This window comes from Lactuca serriola, chromosome 1 (assembly GCF_051521515.1).
Source record: "Lactuca serriola cultivar US96UC23 chromosome 1, Lser_US96UC23_V15, whole genome shotgun sequence".
Classification (NCBI taxonomy): Eukaryota; Viridiplantae; Streptophyta; class Magnoliopsida; order Asterales; family Asteraceae; genus Lactuca; species Lactuca serriola.
The window spans coordinates 157,904,926-157,921,043 of NC_136408.1; the positions used below are offsets into that span (position 1 = coordinate 157,904,926).

A 16,118-nucleotide genomic window follows, 5' to 3' on the forward strand; every position below is an offset into this window, starting at 1 on the left:
ATAATAATCAATTTTCCAAGATTACATTTAAAGTACCTTAGTATTCTAATGGCTCAAGACAATAATCCATTTTCCAAGATTACATTTAAGTACCTTAGTATTCTAGCGGCTAATGTTAAATGCGATTTCCATAAAGCATACACGATTGGCTCAATGTTTGGATAACAAATGAGATATTTGGCTAGTGATGACGAATAAATGAGTTTCCCAATTAACTTTAGATAACCTGTTAAAACACGTAAAAGACTATCGTTCGCATCAAGTCCCTTGTTATTAACAACAATGAACATATCTAATAGGGTGTTAACATGATTATGCTAGGGGGCGGATTTACATAGGTGTACGGGGAGCCTATGGGACCCCTCAAATTTCATTTAGAAGAATAAAGTTTTTCATAATTTTTTTATATTGTGGTGCTACCTCAGTAAAAAGTATGATCTACTTATAATATATATTACACATGATTTTTTTTAGGGTACACTTTAACCTGATTTCGCCACTGGCTTACACTCATGTAGCCCATACTCATGCAATAATTCCAAAACAAATTTTTTTGCACATACACATTAACCCCATCTCAGTATTGATAATTTCAATACCAAGAAAGAACTTTAAAACAGTCAAATCTTTAATTAAATATATTTTAATTTTTTTCTTACCTTATTTATTTCTTCTACAATACTTCTAGTTTATTAAGATTTACAAGATTTGCAACAAAATAATCATATTCAAGTAAAATAAACAATTAGTAATTATTTACAAGACTTGTTACTACCGACAATGACATATCTAATTATTTACAACACTTGTTACTAACAACAATGACATATCTAATACGGTGTTAACATGTTTACACCCATATTCAGTACCATCAAAAAAACTTTAAAACATCCAAATCTTCAATTAAAAAAAAATTTAAACTTTTTTAACTCATTATTTCTTCTATAGTGCTTCTAATTTATTAAGATTTACAAGACTTGCAACAAAATAATCATCTTCAAGTAAACAAATTTTCACTTTATGAAACAACACAAAACAAACATATTTTTTTTTTTCATTTTTAATTATCACATAGTAGTTGTCCCAAAAACCCATCATAGTAAAAATGTATCATAATCCTCAGTAACAATCATCATGCGGAAAATCATAAGGGGGAAATGTTGTACAGTCAAGTCGGACAATTCTCCTTGGAACTAGAAGTACCTGAAAAATGTTTCAACCACAAAACTATAAGCACAAAGTTTAATGAGTTCCTTAAAATACAACATACCATACAAATGGGCCAGTCCAACATACAAATGAGTCCAACCCAACATACATACAAATGAGCCTAACCCAATATGTAAAGGGCCTCAGCCCAACATACATATAAATGGGCCCATCCCAACATGCAAATGGCCCAACTGAACATACATACACATGGGCCCAACCCAACATACATATACAAGAGTCACAAAGACAGCTAACATCCTATACAGTAGGGATGAGATTTAGAACCGGAAAACTGGACCAAAACCGGAACCGGTTGAACCGACATATGTTAAACCGGTCCGGGTTTTGGGTTTTATACAAGAGTCACTAAGACAGCTAACATCCTATACAGTAGGGATGAGATTTAGAACTGGAAAACTGGACCAGAACCGGAACCGGTTGAACCGACATATGTTAAACCGGTCCGGGTTTTGGGTTTTAATAATAACCTTATCCGGGTTCCCGATATTTCGGGTATGGGTCTATTGGGTCCGGGTAAACCGGGTAAAAGAACCGGAACCGGGTAATTGATCTAAACTGGTTTATGCTAATAAAGACCCGGAATGTATAGAATTTTTTTTATTACGTTGATATAGCCATTAGATACGCACCCAAGCAAGCCTTATTCTCAATTTTTTTCCTTCGCAATTATGATCGACATCAGTCTCCTACGCCACCTTCTTGGACAAGCAAAATATGAAATATATTGCTATGTGTCCATCTCTTGTAAAACAAATTAATAATTAAAGAGAAATAAGTTTGAACAATAATGTTTTAAGGAAAACATTGTATTAGTGTCCCAAACAATTGCTAAATGGAAAGAAAACTAGCCCATGAATTGAGAAAAAAAAACGTTCTACCCTTCCATTACAGAGATCTTGTAACTGAATTTTTTTTTTCTTTTTTGCCTTCATAAAATCGTGGAATGTTGCCCAAAGAAAAAAAAATCCCATTTATTGTTATTATTTTTTGTTTCTGTCGAGCATGAAGCAACACAATTTTCTTTAAAAATTAATTACCGATTGTAATCAGGAAAAATATATACAAATTGCATTCCTTTTGTTGTCCATACATTAAGTATTGCAGCCTAAAAATTGTTGTGGCAGTTTAAATCGGTAGTTTACAGCCAAAAAATAAAACTATTTTTTTTTCTTTTCCTAACATGTTATGCTCCATTTTATATGAGAAGTTAACCTGTATTTATTTTTCCATTATATATGAGAAACTAATATGTAAATTTTTGCATTTATATTTCCGGGGTTACGAGTTTAATACACGAAACCGGTTCCAATTACAAATTTTTGGTTCCAATTGGTTCAATACCCACTTTACCCGGTCCGATACCTGGAATCGAACCGGAACCGGTTTCGTTATACCAGTCCGGTTTTCGGGTCTTATAATTTGTCAATTCTGGTTTCCGGGTTTTCCGGGTCCGGGTTCAATCGGGTTGGGTTTGGACCCACTTTCATCCCTACTGTGACAATAGTCAATTTCGGGTCAAGTCAAATTCGAACGAAGTCATCGAGTCAAACCGGTCAACTCAATTAAACCTTGTATATTAGGGTTTGTGTTATGTAATTACTGTATAACTCACTATTTTAATGAGAAAACATCACTTGGAAAAATTCGTGTGTTTAATTTTCCTTAGCCTTAGTGCTAAACAATGAACAAAAACGATAAAACAATGTTACATACTCATCGGGAGTGTGTAAGATCCTAAAACATGGCTTAACGGGGTTTACAGACCTTGCGTTGTGGAGCCAAACACTCACAAATGTCACACACGAAACCTCTCTCAATCGTTTGCACTCTATCTCTTTTTATTTAGAAATCTCTCTCCATATGTCAAATCTCTCCCAAATCTCTCTCCATATGTGAAATCTCTCCAAAAAATGTCAAATCTCTCCTAAATCTCTCTCCGTATGTGAAATCTCTCCAAGAATGTCAAATGTCTCTTTGTATGAGAAATCTCTCCAAGAATGTCAAATCTCTCCCAAATCTCTCTCCGTATGTGAAATCTCTCTAAGAATGTCAAATCTCTCCCAAATCTCTCTTTGTATGAGAAAGCTCTCCAAGAATATGAAATCTCTCCCAAATCTCTCTCAAAAAGTTCCTTAAACTTTTTGTAGTCTTTCGGGCCATCCCGACCCTTAACCAGGTCAAAAACCGCTTAAAACGGGGTAAAAACGGCTAAAGAGGACTTAAGGACCCGAAACCCTCTTAAGGACCCGAAACCCCTTTGTCAGAAGCGAAGACATCATAAGCGAACCCTCCCTTCGGACCGAACCTCGCATAAGGACCGAACCCTCCCCTTCGGACCAAACCTTCGGTCCATTTCGCTCCATTTCGCGTCTTACTCCTTTCGCCCCATTTCGCCTTCGGCCCATGATTAGAAGGGAGTGAACCTCGGCCAGGACCAAGAGGTCTCGCAGGGAAGCCCATTTCTTCCCGACTTTCAACTACGACTTCATTTTAGCTTCGTTTTTCATCGTTTTAACGCAGGATTTTCACCCAAAACTTTATTTTAACATATAAGGCCCCCTAATTATTGATTAATCACGTTTTTGGGGATAAAACTTTATCCAAGAAGAGTGGGTGAAGTACAAAAGTTGAGTGTTGACTTTTCTTTGTATTATGACACAAGGAACCCCCATACCCACTCCATGACTAACCCACACTCCTCCCCACCATACCTTGTCACTTCCTTGTACTTTTTACCTCTCTCACAAGTTATTTCCACGTTTTTAGAGCTGGTCACTCAACCTCTCTCCTCATTTTCTTTCACTTGCTCTCATTTCACCAAAAATCAAACACAACTTATCTCTTAAACTCTTTCTCTCTATTTCAAGACTCCAAGGCTGATCTTCAAGCTTTATTCTTCTCTTGATAAGTATAATTCATCCTCCTTGTGATTATTACACTTCATTCTACTCCAATCATCGATTGCTTACACAAACTCCATCACTTTAATGGTAGATTCTCGAAAATCTTCAAGGCATCTTCAAGTGTTTGTGAGTTGAACACTTCCATTCTTCAACAATCATCTACTGAAATCACTCAAGGTGAGCTCATACCTTTACATTTTCATGTTTTCTTAAGTTTTTAGGGGGAGGGGGGGAGGAGAATACAAGTTAAAACACCAAGAACATAACTAAACTTTTCTAATAGCCTTCATCAGAAAAGTTGGACTCCATTCACGGACTGTTTTGGACAACATAAACATTTTAGTTTTCAAAACTGTATTAGGTGCAATTAGTTCATGTTCTTAGATTTAAAATGACTACTTGAACATCTCCATATGATTTTTCAACAATTTATGGTGATTTTTACAAAACTGCCTATCATTTCAAACATCAATCCGGACTAGCCTGTGATTATGGACTTGTTCACACAAGTTAGAGGTCATTAAAAATCATGAGAAAAATTATGGAGAAACTAGACACATTTTCCAAACTCTCAGAATTTTTGGATTCTGATTTGGACCTTTGATGATTTTTCTACAAATTTTATAAAAACAGGGATAGAAAATGTTACCAACAGAAAAATGTTATCAAATTTCGTTTCACCTTGTAACATATTGAGCAATGTGTATATCTTTATTTGATTATATGTTATTGCAATATATGACAATATTGTCTCAGTGTGTAGACATACATCAGTTAACAAATGGATTTTCTCTAGATAAAACATAGAAATAACAATTTGTTATAATCAAAGTACATCTATTACATACAAACATTTGAATAAACTATGTTAAGTATAGTTTATGTACATTGCCACTTTTACCCTTGTTTTGATAAACTATAATAGGTATAGTTTATGATACATCACATAATACACTTATCCAAAAAGGGTACATACATACAAAAAAGGAATTTTTCATTACATTACACGTGAATTCGTTAACGGATTTGTGAGACATTTGCTTCACTTTACCAATAAGTCCTGTATTGTAACCAGAGTCTCCTAGAGGGAGAGCATGATAGTTGTGTATAGATCTATATTGGGATTGACAAACCCACACCTGAGCTGCTTGCAACAGCTAGACCGGTAGGTCTGTGGTGACAAATGTCATAACAGTTCTGATGCCTGAAGAACGTCGTTTCAGGCCAACTAGGTCATAGTATGGTTATAATAGCTCACATTAAGTATTAACAAACATAGAATTCACAGGGAATTCATGTGGATCAAACGAGTTTACGTAGATTTAAACTTGGAATATTTCATCATAAGCATAACAAATTTCTTGTACGCCTCGGTCTTTGGGTTTCAAGACTACTTTTACATATTAAGGAAAATATTGGATTTTTCTGAAGCAAATACTTCTTTTACAAGAAAAAGCTTTTCATAAACTGTCTACAAATGCTTATGAACTCACCAACCTTTGTGTTGACACTTTCACATTTTGTCAACATATTGTGATTGATTTGGAAACATGTAATTCATACAATGATGTAACTTTTTCAATTATATATATGTTGGTTGTGTTTGCTTAAATAACTATTGCAATTGTTGTTATGATACTATACATGAAGTCCTCCACCCTCGGACGTTTCCGTCATCCTTGGTTTGGGGGTGTGACACCTACTACACAATATAATGAAAAGACTCACCTGTCTCACGAACATATAAACCACAACTAACTGCCATGAAACCAATGCTACAACACATCTTACAATCAAACAAGTTCCAACCTTAGTCTATACCCTAGAACTAGCACTTTGACCAAAAATCAACCCATGTTAAAAGTTAACGGTCAGAGTCAACTGTCCAAAGATGACTTCAGAAGGCCACCACATCATGACCTCTTGTTGGTCATGTCGTGGCATAATAAGGACAAAATAATCACGCACCTCCCCCAGTCACCATGTCGTGGCAACCAAACACCACGTCATGAAATCGGGTTCAACGACTTAAAGGATTATGCCATTTTCCATAGATTCCATGAGCTCCAAAGCTCAGATCTTTTTCTTCCTAAGGTCTTAATAGATAAAGTTGAAACTTTATCCATTGAGACATCCCTCTAAGCCAAGATCTCAATTCCAATGTCCAAAAAAGGCAACTTAATGTATAGAATCAACCATTAAGCACTTAATCCATGAAGTATTCAATCCAAAATTTCCAGATGGGTTTTAGGGACCCTAATGATCCCTAAAAATTCAAACTTTATGGACATGTATGCCCCATGCATGTCCTTTTCCAAAACTAGGTCAAAAGATACAATATGATCTAGAATTCATGCAAAGTCCTCAAATCACCACCACATGCTAGATCTATGAGATATAATGCTCTTGGGACTTAAAGACATCATAAAGTTGCAACGTTTATCTCTTCTACTAATCCTACATTCACAAATGAGGAAAAATATGGCATAAAATCCTGATCTAAGAGACGTCAACAAAAAGTTGAGAGTTTGAGGACTTACAAGAAGTCCATAAGCTACACACAAGGATGATGAGAGGTTGATTTGATGAACAAAGCACCAATTCTTCTTCTCCTTCCTTCAAAACCGCCACAAGCTTGCAAAAAGGGCTTCAAAGCCTCAAGAGGGTCATGGTTTGGCCAAAGCCGCCTTTGGAGGTGATGGAGGTTGAGGGTGGGGGAAACCCTAGCCATCAATTTCTTTAAATTGGCCTTAAGGCCTGAAAATTAGGGTTTTGCATAAACTAGTTGCCATGTCGTGGCACTCATTTAAGATGCGTGCCTCAAGCAAGATTTGCCACGTCGTGGTGATACCTTCACCACTTCGTGGCCAAATAGAATTTCCAAAACACTTTTAAAATTCTTATTTCCTTTTCTAGGTGTTTCTTTAAGCCTTAGAGAGATTAGAGTGATTTACACCTTCTTGTAGTTTTATTTAGTGTTCTTATAAAACCTGAGTATTAGATTAAAACTATCACACCGATGGTATTTTAGTCATTTCACGTTGGCAAGGGACCAAAACAGTAACAAATCCCATACTTAAGGACGGACTGATAATAAACGAAAATTGGACAAATACTATAATGTTTTGATAACGATAAGAACCATTTATGTAATTTACTATAGAAAATATGATATTATTTTTCGAAAAAGAATTATTAAAAGAGGAAATATCATGACAAAATTGCAAAAATGGTCCATGTGGTTATTAAAATTATGCAGTTTTGGTCCAAAAAGGTTTGGTGGTGCGTTAGAGGTCTAATTTTGGATTTTTAGTGATTTTGGTCCATATACACTTAAAAAGAGGAATATACCCCTTATATTTGATTTTATTATTATTTTTATTATTTTTATTGTTTTTATTAATTAAAATTAAAAAAAGAGTCCACCCTATCTCTTCTATCTAAATGCCACCATCACCACCACCTATTGTCAACAAACTTCTTTTCAGCCTCCACCTTCACCTACTGTCGCTTCTAGATGCCGTCACCTCCCTTATTGTTGTCGACTACCATTCTTGATGAAAAAACATGCTCAATGGATTGTACACGGTTCACCATCATCACCACCTCTTACACAGATATGGTATTCCACAACTTAAACCTAAACTGTAAACCCTAAACATTCTTGTCATCACCCTACCCAAACCACCCGTCAACACTGCCTCCCACTGGAGTTCATCCAGATCGAGATACAAATCTGTGTATAAACGAAAAAAATTGTCAGACTGCCACTTAGAAGCACCTGTACCACCCATTAATGCCACCAATCATAATGATTATTCATCACCTGTGGAAACTAGAGATGAGAGATAGATAAACAAGACAATATTGAGACAATTTTCTGCTTCCTTTTTATCAAATGCAGGTTACAATTTATAGCAAACATGGAGTTACTGGCTAGCTAAAATGAAGGGAAATATGCATGCTGAAATTAAACGTGAATCCTACTTTACTGCAATTAACTTCTACTAAAAACTGAAATGAGACTAAGTCTTCAAGCACGTGACTGATGCACATGCTGCTCCATGGAAGAGATTGTATCATACACCCACTACCGAGGGAAACACATATTGACCATCATTAAAACCACCATGATCGACCATCTTACCTGTAATCACCGCTGGAGTTGAGAAACCACCATCGACCATCTTACCTGCTACAAATCACCATCCTTATACCACCGAATTAAAACCATACCGATACCAACCACCTTCATCACCCCAACACCGTCAAGCATCACCTGAGTCGCAAACCACTATAGAGCAACATCTTATCAAGCCTCCTCATTCACTAGATGAGAACGCCCGTGGTTCGCATCCACTACCTCAACATTTTTGCCTATCGTTGTTCATCCAGATCAAGATATAAATCTGGATCAAGAAAGAAACGTCCACCACTAATGAAAGGGAAAGCGACGAACACTGGTGGCAGAAGAGGGACAAATCTCTTGTGTCAGTCTCGTTTTGCAAATCTGGGAGGGTTTTTGTAGATGAGAACATCGGTGACATCGAAAAATCTATGAATGGTCAGATTTTTGAACAGAGGGTAAGGGGTGACTACGACGAGCGTCAGTAGCGGAAGAGGATGGACCGGAAGGTGGTGGTCAGGTGGTGTTCCGTATGTCGTACCGGTGATGGTGTTGTAGAGAGAGAGAGAGAGAGAGAGAGAGAGAGAGAGAGAGAGAGAGTATGACTTAGGAAGAGTTTAACTTGGATGATATTTTCTTTTTTCTTTTTTTTTAAATAAAAATAATAAGAAATTAAATAAAAAATAAAAAAAAGATTTTTGTAAGGGCATATTTTTCTTAAAAGTCTTAAAACTAAGTCGAACACATTTTAAAGACATCATTTTAGAAAAAGTCCTTTTTGATAATTACTGTGGGAAATGTAATTCTGATTTAGTCCTTGTGTTGACATTGTCTAATGGAATAAGTGGAGTAGTTGCCACCTATTTAGGAAGTCACGTTTTTTAGTTTTAACTTAGCAGTTTCTGTCTATTATTTAGTATTTAAAGCTTTGTAAGTCTTTGTTTTTATTATCCGAAATTGAATAAGAAGAAAACTGGGAATCTTTCCCTGCAACTCTGTGGTTTACTTTATTTGGGTATAAGCTTAAAAGTGATCAGAACAGGGGCCTATACCAACACTTGGTATTAAAGCTTTCTTGTTTATGCACAAATACATAAGATATGACAACATGATAGGTTCCAGTCAACAGGTACCAAAAGATAACGGTGGGGTGTCGTTCCAATGTCCATTGTTGACTTCAACAAACTATACCACGTGGGCAATCAAGATGGAGGCTATCATGGATGCTCAAGGTGTTTGGGAATCCATAGAACCAACTATCGGAGTGACTATTGATGAGAAGAAGAACAAGATGGCATGAGCCTACATCTTCCAAGCAATACCGGAGGAAATTCTCATGTAGGTAGCAAAGAAGAAAACTGCAAAGGAAGTGTGGGAATCTTTAAAAATCTATTACCTGGGGGAAGATCGAGTGCAAAAGGCGAGGTTACACTCAAGACTGAGTTGGATGCACTGAGGATGAAAGAAGGAGAGACCATAGATGAATTCGCAGGAAAGTTGAGTGGTATTAACTCAAAATACATCAGTCTTGGTGCAACAATGGAAGACAACACTTTGGTGAGAAAGCTGCTTGATTTTGTCCTAAAAAAATTTCTACAACTTGTGGCCTCGATAGAACAGTATTTAGACTTGGATACAATGCCATTTAAAGAAGCTATTGGCAGACTCAAGGCCTATGACGATCGACTACGAGTTCGTGGTGAAAACTCGAATGCTGAAGCGGGTTTGTTGCTGACTCGATCTGAAGGGCAAATGGGTCAAAAATCACAAAAGGGCTCTCCTAGTACAGCAGGAAGAGGTCGTGGATCTTCTAATGAAAGGGGAGGTCGAGGAGGTTATTGAGCAAGAGGCTCAAGAGGTAGAGGCGGTCGAGGCAATCATCAATCATTCCGAGATACCAGTAATGTTGAGGAAAGGGAAGAGACAAAAGTCACATAAAATGTTTTAATTGTGACTTGTTTGGACACTTTGCATCGGAGTGCCCAAATCCTATGAGAAAAGAAGTTGATGTTAATCTCACACAGGTATAGGATGAAGAACATGCGCTATTGTTAACTGCATGGGGGTGAAGATACAGATGAATGGGTGTTGCTCAATGAAGACAAAGTATTCCCAGCAACAAAAGGGAATGAGAAGGACACATGGTATTTGGACAATGGGGCCAGTAACCACATGACATGGGTGCATGAGTATTTCGAAGAACTCGATGGATGAGTAACAGGGCAGGTACGTTTTGGGGATGGATCCAAGTTCAGATCAAAGGAAGGGGTACAATTATCTTGGAATGTAAAAATAGAGAGCAACAAGTCATCACTGAGGTATATTACATCCCTGCCCTGCAAAGTAATATACTTAGTCTAGGACATATGACAGAAGTGGGATACAAGATCGAGATGCTTCATGAATTCTTACGGGTCCATGATGCTAGCAACATATTGATAATGAAGGTGCAACGTTCAAAGAACAGGTTGTACAAGATTGTCTTGCATACGACACAACCTGTGTGTCTTAGTGCGAGCTTAGATGATACGACATGGCTGTGGCATGCAAGATTGGGTCACGTAATCGAGTCTATGGTGGAAAAGGACATGGTGCGGGGAGTACCAAGAATTCACCATCCCACACAGATCTGTGAGAGATGTATAGTTGCCAAACAAACTCGATATCTGTTCCCGAAAGAAGCAGAGTGGCGTGCAAGCTCTCCACTTGAATTGGTTCATGCAGACTTGTGCGGTCCTATAACTCCCCAAACACTAGCTGGCAATCGATACTTTCTTCTCATTGTAGATGACTACAACAGGTACATGTGGGTGTCAATGATTAAAGCCAAAAGTGAAGCTCTCACTATCTTCAAGAAGTTCAAGAATCGAGTAGAAAGTGAAGTGAAATACAAGCTAAAAATATTGCACACTGATCGTGGTGGTGAATTCACATCAAATGAATTCACTGAGTTCTGCAATAAGGAAGGAATCAAGAGATAATTAACTGCACCCTACTCCCCTTAACAGAATGGGGTAGTAGAACGCTGGAATCGAACAACTCTTGAAGCCACCAGGTCCTTATTGAAAGCAATGGATGTTCGAGAAACACTTTGGGGGGAAGCCGTTCGCCACGCGGTTCAGATACTTAACAGAGTGCCAACAAAAGGAGTCAAGAATATGACCCCATATGAAGCTATGCAGGGGAAGAAACCAACACTCGAACACTATAAAGTGTTTGGTTGTGTTGCTCATGTAAGAGTGCCATCGAATCAGGTCACAAAGTTGAGTGATAGGAGTGAAAAGATGATCTATCTAGGAAACGAGGAGGGAACAAAAGGGTATCGCTTGTACTGCCCTAATCGGAAGAGAATTTGGGTATCACGTGATGTTATATTCGAAGAGGAAAATAAAGGGGATTGGGCTAAGTCGCAAACTGAAGGCCCAATTTTAAATGACTGGATCAGATTTACCAGTGAAGCTATGGCCCAAGAATTTGTGGTGGGGAACGATCCAATACAAAGGGAGATGACAAGCCCTAATTCACAATCCAGCACAAGCCACCCACAACCGACATCCCCTGGTCAATCACAAGCTAGAAATGAATGGGGTGAATCATCAAATTCATTTGTGGATACCTTATCTCCATCATCAGACGAAGTTCCCAGAGAAACATATGACGACACACCAATTCGTGGCTTTCGATCCCTGACCGATATATATGAAGAAACACAAGTCCTGCAAGAAGATTCAGAAATCTTAATGTATGCACGTGAAGAACCCACCACGTATGAAGAAGCTTCAGGTGACAAAGAATGGGCATAAGGCAATAGGGATGAAGTGGGTGTTTAAATTGAAGAAGGATGCGGAAGGAAAAGTAACCAAATACAAGGCAAGAATCGTGGCAAAGGGATATGTACAACAAAATGGTGTCGATTTCGATGAAGCTTTCGCTCCATTGGCACGTTTGGAAACAATTCAGACATTGTTGGCTTTAGCTGCATGTGAAGGATGGAAGGTTCATCATTTGGATGTAAAATCAGCCTTCTTAAATGGGATTCTGCAAGAAGAAGTGTACGTTACACAACCAACCGACTTTGTTATCGCAGGAAAGGAGAACATGGTGTACAGGTTGAACAAGGCTCTCTATGGCCTACGTCAGGCTCCAAGGGCGTGGAATGATTGGCTTGATAAAACATTAAAAGAAATGGGATTCCAGAGATGTCCACAGGAATATGCTGTGTATAAACTCCAAAAGTCAAACAGGTATTTGATTGTCGGGGTCTATGTGGACGACCTAATTGTGAGAGGTTCAAGTGAAGAACTAGTTGCTGAATGTAAGAGAAGGATGTTGAAGTCTTTTGATATGAGTGACTTGGGAACCTTATCCTACTACCTGGGGATAGAGGTTCACCAAGACAAGGATAGCATTACAATTGGTCAAGCAGGGTATGCTGAGAAGATTTTGCAAATAGCAGGCATGGAAGAGTGCAACCCATCTCAATATCCAATGGAACCTCGACTGGGTTTGACAAAAGATGAAGATGGAGTACCAGTCAATGCTACCGAGTATCGACGCCTCATTGGAAGTCTTCGCTATCTCATCCACTCAAGACCTGATTTGAGCTACTCAGTTGGAGTAGTGAGTAGATACATGGAATCACCAAAGCAGAGCCACCTCAAAGCAGTCAAACACATTTTAAGGTACATAAAGGGGACAACCAACTTTGGTCTAATGTACAAGAAAGGTGGTGATAAAAGGCTTTTTGGATTTAGTGATAGTAGCCATGGAATGGATATCGATGGAAGAAAGGGTACAACAGGAATGATTTTATATCTGTCATGTAATCCAATCACAAGGTCGTCCCAGAAATAACACATTGTGGCCCTATCTTCCTGTGAAGCAGAGTTTATGGCAGCAACTTCAATAGCATGCCAAGCACTGTGGCTAAGGAGTCTCCTCAGAGAATTGACTGGTTGGAAGGAAGAAAGTGTCAGGATGTATGTAGACAACAAGTCAGCCATAGCCCTTATGCAGAACCCTGTTTTCCATGGGAGGAGTAAGCACATTGACACCAAGTTCCATTTCCTACGAGGCTGTATTGAAAGGAAGCAAATTGAGGTGAAACACATCAATGGTGAGGAACAAAGAGCAGACCCCTTGACAAAAGCTTTGCCTAGACTCAAGTTCTTGAAGATGAGAGACCTATTGGGAGTTACAAGGCTTAAGGACAATGCTCAGAATTAAGGGGAAGTATGTGGGAAATGTAATTCTGATTTAGTCCTTGTGTTGACCTTGTCTAATGGAATAAGTGGAGTAGTTGCCACCTATTTAGGAGGTCATGTTTTTCAGTTTTAGCTTAGCAGTTTCTGTCTATTATTTAGTATTTAAAGCTTTGTAAGTCTTTGTTTTTATTATCCGAAATTGAATAAGAAGAAAACTGGGAATCTTTCCCTGCAACTCTGTGGTTTACTTTATTTGGGTATAAGCTTAAAAGTGATCAGAACAGGGGCCTATACCAAAAATTACAAAAAGACTTTTAAGCTAAAAAAGTAATCCCAAACATAACCTTAGTTGTCTTACATAAAACAGGGATAATATTTACTTTCAGTTGCGATTACTTTTGGCTACTTTCTCATTTGTCTGCGTGGGTTTATCCAGTTGATAGTCTTTACATGTGTTAGTATGCCCTAATTAAAAGTAGGTTTGGTTAACCTGAAGTCGTGTTCAAGGGGAAGTACAATCGTTTCATAAAGAAGATTCAACTCAAAGTTTCATGTAGTTTAAACTTTGTTATTAAAATCTCAGAAGCTGTGTGACTTGTTAGTTTCGAATTCATATCATACAAATAGATAAATTCAAATTTGAAAACATTGTTCCTGCTAATATTGGATATCTATAAACAATTGGCCACCATGTCAAGAAACTTATGCTTTCTTTTATTCGGTTCTTTTAATTGTTTGTTCATAATAATATCTACTGAAAGTTTGGAAATTGCCTATATGTTCTGCAATTACTTTAATATAATGTAATAATGGATCTTGTAGTTGTTTTTTTTAAACAACTCTCGTCTCAATGTTATGGTTGTTCTATATCAATACATAGTTGTATGCTTGTATATATGCTGGTTATTGCTGAAGCTTATTGAATTCACATGGAAAAGTTTGTAGGTGCATATGTGTTGTTATTTAACCACTTCAAAATTTTATTTTGTAGAATATATCACTGTTGAGGTTTAAATTGTTTGATGAGACTTAAGTTATATAAGTTAGTAATAATTTGGATTTTCTGTAGAGATATTATGTATGGGATCATGAAATTGAGGCACAAGTGAATTCAAGAAGTAAGTGATCAAACCAGAAGTCAAAGCTTATTGAAATACACAAAGTCGTAGGAAGAGTGAAGGGTTGTCAATCCATATAACTCATAATGGTTGTTCTCTCTAAACTTTCTCAAGGATCTTCATCTTCTTCATCAACTCATAAAGGTCATAGATATGATGTATTTTTAAGTTTCAGAGGTCTCGACACTCGTAATAGTTTCACTGCTTACCTTCATAAAGCTCTCATGGATGCCAATATCAATACCTTCTTGGATGATGAAGAGATTGAAACAGGGGAAGATCTGAAACCAGAATTGGAGAGTGCCATTAAAGCATCTAGGGCTTCTATTATTGTGTTGTCCAAAAATTATGCTACTTCCACTTGGTGTCTTGATGAATTAGTGTTGATCCTTGAGCAACGGAGGACATCCACTCATGTTGCTATTCCTATCTTTTATCATGTGGACCCCACCGATGTCAGGAAGCAACAAAGTAGCTTCGGAGATGCAATGGCTAAACATAGACAGAGGATGGAGGCAGAGATAGATGCAAATAAAAGAAGTAAATTGGCTCAAAAGATGGAAAAATGGAATAAAGCACTTAGAGAAGTTGCTGATTTAAAAGGGATGGAAAAATGGAATAAAGCACTTAGAGAAGTTGCTGATTTAAAAGGGAAGGATGCCAATGGCAGGTGACCACTTTCTTACTCAATTAGCAATTTAGCATGTGAAAAGTCTATCATCTTCTCCTTATGCATTTCAATAACTTTCTTCATAATCATCAAATAGGTATATTTTTATGCATTTAGATTTGGATAAAGATATGCTTAAAATTGAATCTAATTTTTTCAATTATATGATCTCATAAATTAATTCATATAGGTAAGGTAAACCGTTCTGCTGATTCTAAGACATCTTCTATGTTTTTATTAATTTATTATAAACTAATTCATTTTAAGTAAACCATAAGTTAACCTTTACTAATTATTACAAGTAAGGGAATTAAAATGTTATATGATAAAATATTCTATGTGTTTATTATTTCATTCACTGACACATGTTTGAAATCATGCAAAACCATGTCGATATTTAAGTTTGATGGGTTTGTTGAAGCACAATGAAATTTGGTGGTCTGATAATGAAATCTTGTATTATATTCTTGTTTTATCATGATAGACCATGATACATTCTTAAACTGATAATCAAACTATGATAATATTAAGATAATGATGCCATTCATTTGTGAGGAATGGAGCTCTCCATGAAATAACAGATAAAAACCTAAAAAGACCAAACTACCCCTGGACCCAAACAGACATTCAAATAACTCTAATAAAGCAATTCAGCTAAAGCAATCAAGGCTAAGTTGGTGCTTATCATATTATAGATAATAATAATTATTATGACCTTGTATATTAGATGCTTACATGGTTAGAAACACAAATACAATAATAGTTATGATATGAAAGACTTAACTATATAATAGCTTAATATGATATAATTTTGGTTTGTATGACATGCTAGTTGTTTTGATTATGCTATGTTCTTACTAAAAT

The 16,118-nt window shown here is 37.0% G+C and overlaps 1 pseudogene; it reads left to right on the plus strand.

The window, feature by feature from the left end:
• The first annotated feature begins 14,670 nt into the window (after positions 1–14,670).
• On the plus strand, positions 14,671–15,258 carry LOC145063402 (toll/interleukin-1 receptor-like protein pseudogene; annotated as a pseudogene).
• Positions 15,259–16,118: the final 860 nt, after the last annotated feature.